We start from the raw sequence: 6000 nt of genomic DNA, 5'->3' as shown, positions 1-6000 counted from the left end.
CAGCCCCAATCCCAGCCCCTCCCCAATTGCTGCCTTCCTCCTAGGGGTCGGGGGGAGGCCTCTCAGGCCAACGGGCAGGGGGAGAGGAGGCTGCAGCTGAGAGGCTCCCATGGAGGTCGGCAGCAACAGTCAGGTAGGGATGAGTGGGAGGAGAAGGCCGGTCAGCTTCTGGGGAGGGGGCCCAGCAAGGCCAGACCCTTAAGTGCAAGGGAGGGAAGTGAACAAGACCCCCAGGGTGGGCCCAGATGTAGGGGCCTCTGCCTCCTCTTCCTCCGTCTCTGGCTCACTCCGGCTGCCAGCCACAGGTGCCTTCCGCCTTTGGGGTGCCCTCAGGGCTCGACGAGGCCTATGTGAGACTGAAGCTGCCAGGAGGCCTTGCAGGCAGAGAACCAAAGAGCCCTCCCACTCCGTCCTCTAAGCCTTGCCTCGGCAGGAGCCCGTGGCCACAGCTGATGTCAGTCCTTTGGGATTTTCAAATGCAGCAAATAACAAGAGGAGATTTTAAATATGGTCTCAGCCCCTGCGTTTACTTCCCCACACCTCCATGACCATCCTCATCCCGCCGTGGACAAAGCCTTAACCGTGAGAGGGAGCATGAACCAGCACTCAGATGGCTCACTGGTGTCCTCAGATGCACTTTTATTTTGCTATCTTTGTTGTTTTTGCAAATTTTAAAAAGGGAGAGTGAAGGGTTCTAAGCATCAGTGCCGCCGGGAAGCTTAGAATTCTGAGTAGAAGCTTTATCTCCCCAGCGTGGGGCTGCAGTTTCAGGAGGCCTGAGGGCTCTGATAATTATTAAGTTGGCCTTTGGTTTACAGCGTATTTAAGCTCAGTGGCGCGTGCTATGAGGCAGGGAACAGTCACATGCCTCGGCTCTTCTCTGTTCCCTGCCTCCAGTACGTGCACAACTGACAGATAATTTATAATTCAGCCCTTCCAGAATAAACAGCTCAATGGTAACACATAATTGAAGTTCAGTAAAACTTCCTGGAATACTGACAGCAAGAATCTTCCTTAGTCTGTCTATAGACATCACATCATCTGTCCTTGATAAGCTTTCTGGGATAAGCACCTGGGAGCCAGTGGATGATGGCTCCGGGGTCTCTGCTGCCCATGTGGGAGACCCAGATGGAGTTCCCAGTGCCTGGCTTTGGCTTGGCCCAGCCCCAGGTATCGTGGGCATTTGGGAAGTCAATCAGTGGATGGAAGATCTTTCTCTCTCCTCTCTCTTTCTATCCCTTCCTCTGGCACTTTGCCGTTCAAATAAATAAATGAATATTATTTAAAAAGAAAAGTAAAAAAATTATAATGAGCACTTTTTCCTAAATCTTATACCTATGATATTTAAGCATTTTAGATTTTGGAAATGATGTAGGATCTCTACTATATAACATTTAAAGACTGATTGTATGCTTCAGTTATTTAGACACCAAAGTAATAGTTTCCAACATTGATTACTTTGATGAAGACATGTATTACGCATTTTTCCTCATTTTTTCTTCACTCATCTATTTGTTCATTTGCTGAGCAACTCCTTACACAATGTCTTCTTTCTTTCTTTACTGCTAATAAAGTAAACAGTGGTGATTCTACACAGAGCCGGTTCTCATGGTGCTTTCAGTCTGGAGGAAGGAAGAAAATAATTAAATGTGAGATAAGTATATACATAGGATTTGTATTCACTCATTTAATGCAGTGAACTACTATTCTATCGGGCCAGGACTGGGGTGGAGCTGGTAAAGCCTCTGCCTGCAGTGTTGGCATCCTATATGGGCGCTGTTTCGAGTCTCTGGCTACTCCACTTCCGAGCCAGCGCTCTGCTATGGCCTGGGAAAGCAGTAGAAGATGGCCCGTGTCCTTGGGCCCCTGCATCCACGTGGGAGACCCGAAAGAAGCTCCTGGCTTCAGATCGGCACAGCTCCAGCCATTGTGGCCATTTGGGGAGTGAACCAGCAGGTGGAAGACTTTCTCTTTCTCTCCCTCTCCCTCTCCCTCTCCCTCTTACTCTTTCTTTCTCTCTCTCTCTCTCTGCCTTTGCCTCTGCTTCTCTGTAACTCAGACTTTCAAGTAAAGTAAACAAATCTTAAAAAGAAGTTATTCTATGCACTAGGAATTAATATTTAACAAGAGAAGTTACTTCCTCCTGGGAATTTACATTTTGATGGCAGAAATTAAAAATTAAATAAAAATACATGCTAATTATGAACGAATCCATTTCAGACACGTAATTGTTAACCATCCTAATCCCCTAGAGGTGAAGAAGTAGAGACGCCATGGGGCCAGCATTGTGGTGTAGCAGGTAAAGCCGCCATCTGCTACACTGGCATCCCGTATGGGCACCAGCTGAGTCCCAGCTGCTCCACTTCTGAGCCAGCTCCCTGATAATGCACTTAGGAAAGCAGCAGAAGATAGCCCTTGCACCCACGTGGGAGATTCAGAAGAAGCTCCTGGTTCCTGGCTTCTACCTGGCCCAGCCCTAGCAGATAGGACCATCTGGGGAGTGAACCAGCAGGAGGAAGATTCTCTCTCTCTCTCTCTCTCTCTCCTTTTCTCTCTGTAACTCTGCCTTGAAAATAAATAAATCTTTTTAAGAAAACTTTTATTTAATAAATATAAATTTCCAAAGTACAATTTTTGGATTATAGCGGTTTTTACCCCCATAACCTCCCTCCCACCTACAAACCATCCCATCTCCTACTCCCTCTGCCATCCCATTCTTCATTAAGATTCATTATTAATTACCTTTATATATAGAAGATCAACTTAATATATACTAAGTAAAGATTTCAACAGATTGCACCCACACAGACACACAAAGTATAAAGTACTGTTTGAAGACTAGTTTTACCATTAATTCTCATAGTACAACACATTAAGGACAGAGATCCTACATGGAGAGTAAGTGCACAGTGACTCCTGTTGTTGATTTAACAATTGACACTCTTATTTATGATGTCAGTAATCACTTGAGGCTCTGGTCATGAGCTGCCTAGGCTATGGAAGCCTCTTTTTTATTTATGTATTTTATTTATTTGAAAGACAGAGTTAGAGAGAGAGGTAGAGACAGAGAGAGAGGTCTTTCATCCAATGGTTCACTCCCCAGATGGCCGCAATGGCTGGAGCTGCGCCGATCCAAAGCCAGGAGCCAGGAGCTTCCTCCAGGTCTCCCACGTGGGTGCAGGGGCCAAGGACATCTTCTACTGCTTTCCCAGGCCATAGTAGAGAGCTGGACAGGAAGAGAAGAAGCCAGGACTAGAACCAGCACCCATATGGGATGCCGGCACTTCAGGTCAGGGCTTTAACCTATCGAGCCACAGCACCGGCCCCTATGGAAGCCTCTTCAGTTCACAAACTCCGACCTTATTTAGACAAGGCCATGATCAAAGTGCAAGTTCTCTCCTCCCTTCAGAGGAAGTTACCTCCTTCTTTGATGGCCTGTTCTGTCCACTGGGATCTCACTCACAGAGATCTTTCAGTTAGGTCGTTTTTTGCCACAGCATCTTGGCTTTCCATGCCTGGGAAAATCTCATGGGCTTTTTAGCCAGATCCAAATGCTGTAAGGGCTGATTATGCCTTTAAGCTTAGTGAATGTGACATTGTTGAGTCAGGTCCAGCCTTTACTCCCCAGTGAATAAAATGTGACTTGCCTTGAAATTCCTAAACCAAAGCCCAGATGGCGGCATTATCTCATTCATGCCTGCCTGATTTTGCTGTCATATTTATTTATACCAGCTTAGCTCTAATCACACACTACAGGGAATCATTTTCTTCTGCCAGTTTCCTTGTACCTCTCTTATTCAACCAACAAGGATCCCAACAGAGACTTAAAATCTATCCTCATTGTACTAGTGAGGAAGCAAACATGGAAATTTCTGTACCCTCAGTCACTCAGATCTGCACAGGGTTAGAAGCAACCAGACTACACTCTGCATTTATTGGGTAGAATATGGATTCAAATTCTAAAAGTTCTACCAATGATTTGAAGTTTTTTCCATATCTTGGATTACTTTCTTTCTTTAAAAAAAAAAAAAGAACAGTATATGCCAGGGAAATAGCTTCCAAATATTTTTCTTTACCTTTGCTCAATTTTTGTCCAAGTGAAATTGACAAACTGAGGAATGATAGTGGTTTCTTTTTTAGAGTGCCTTTTTTTAATATCTAGAAGCACTCACATTAGTGTCTAATGTGCACAAACACAGAAGAGGGATATTCAAAATATTCATGGAAAATGCATATTTCAAAAAATTAAGCACATATTTCAAAGACTTTTTGCACCAAAATAAACTCTTTTCTTTGAGGTTCCTTACATAAGTTATTCTTTGGTTACACTGTGAAATATTTTTCTATACATTTTTCCCTATTTTTTTTTCAAAGTGAAGTGCAGATTTAAATATTTTTTGGAGGAAAAAGGCTGGCAAGTGGTAAAATCATCCAAATCTCTCGGCCCCTAAAGTCAACAATTAGTCTTTATTTTTACTGTTCCAAAACACAGACTGTAACACCAGAGCCCATTCTTTAATCAATAGTGGAAGACCAGATTCTAGAGATAATGGGACCCCAGAGGCTGTTTGTAAAACTGACTCAACATGTTTGTTCGCAACAAACAGGAACTTTCCAGATCTTCAAGCATTCAGACACTGCAAATTCCACGTACACAGTGCTGAATTTACCAGCCTGTGACTTCTTTTTGTTTGTAAAGATTTATTTATTTGAAAGACAGGGTTACAGAGAGAAAGAGAGACAGAGAGAGTGAAAGATCCTCCATCAGCTGGCTAACTCCCAAAATGGCCACAATGGCTGGAGGTGAGCCAGGCCAAAGCCAGGAGCCTAAAGCTTCCTCTGGGTCTCCCACATGGGTGGAGGGGACCCAAGCACTTGGGCCATCTTCTGCTGCTTCCCCAGGCACATTAGCAGGAAGCTACATCGCAAGTGGGGCAGCCAGGACAACCACCACCACCCAAATGGGATGCTGGCATTGCAGGCCCCGGTTTAACCCACTGTGCCACATCACCAGCCACATCAGTGTTTTCTTGACTCCCTGGTTTAGAGATAACTGTTTCTCTGTGCTGTCACTAGACATGGATTTACTGTGACACTAATGAAGTTTAGGCTTAAGACCCTGTGTAGCAACCTAACAATTATGAAGTTGTAAATCTGTATTATATTCATGAAGAAGACCTCTAACTTACATAAGCTTCACTTCACTCTATTTCCCCAAATTACGACAACTTCCATGTCCTCCAAACCTGGGTCAGCTCCTAACTATCATAGCACTTTGTAAAATCTGATTTGTGGCTCCTCCTACACACACTATTTGCCAATATATCATTTTTTTTAAATGTTTATTATTTTTTATTCTTTTTGAAAGGCAGAGAAGCAAAGACAGAGACAGAAAGGTATCTTCCATCCATTGGTTCTGGGCTAGGCCAAAACCAGGAATCTGGAACTCAATTCAGATCTCCCACACGGCTGTCAGGAACCCAACCACTTGAGCCATCATCCCAGCGTCTGCATTAGCAGGAAGTGGAGCCTGGACTCAAACCCAGGCACCCCAAAATGGGATGCAGGCATTCCAAGTGTCAGTGTAAGAGCTGTTCTTGCCCCATTACCATGTCCTTTTCGGGGGTGGGTGTTGTGGCACAGCAGGTTAAGCCACCACTTAGGATAACCGCATACCACATTAGAGTGCCAATTCAAGGCCCAGCTACTGCATTTCTGACCCAGCTGCTTGCTAATGTGCCTGGAAAGTGGTGGATGATGGCTCAAGTACTTGAGTTCCTTACACCCACATGGGAGTCCCAGATGGGGTTCCTGGTTCCTGGCTTCAGCCTGGCCCAGTCCCAGCTGTTGCAGCCATTTGGGGAGGGGATCAGTGTGTATATATCTAGGACTCCTGAGTGCCCTCCTAGAGTTTTAACTCTAGAAACCCTGTGATGTTAAATTCCTTCTCTGCCCTTGGAATGTCTATATATATATATATATATATATATATATATATAT

This window comes from Lepus europaeus, chromosome 6, assembly GCF_033115175.1.
Source record: "Lepus europaeus isolate LE1 chromosome 6, mLepTim1.pri, whole genome shotgun sequence".
Taxonomy (NCBI): domain Eukaryota; kingdom Metazoa; phylum Chordata; class Mammalia; order Lagomorpha; family Leporidae; genus Lepus; species Lepus europaeus.
The sequence above is the reverse complement of the archived record's forward strand: the minus strand, read 5'-3'. Positions refer to the sequence as shown.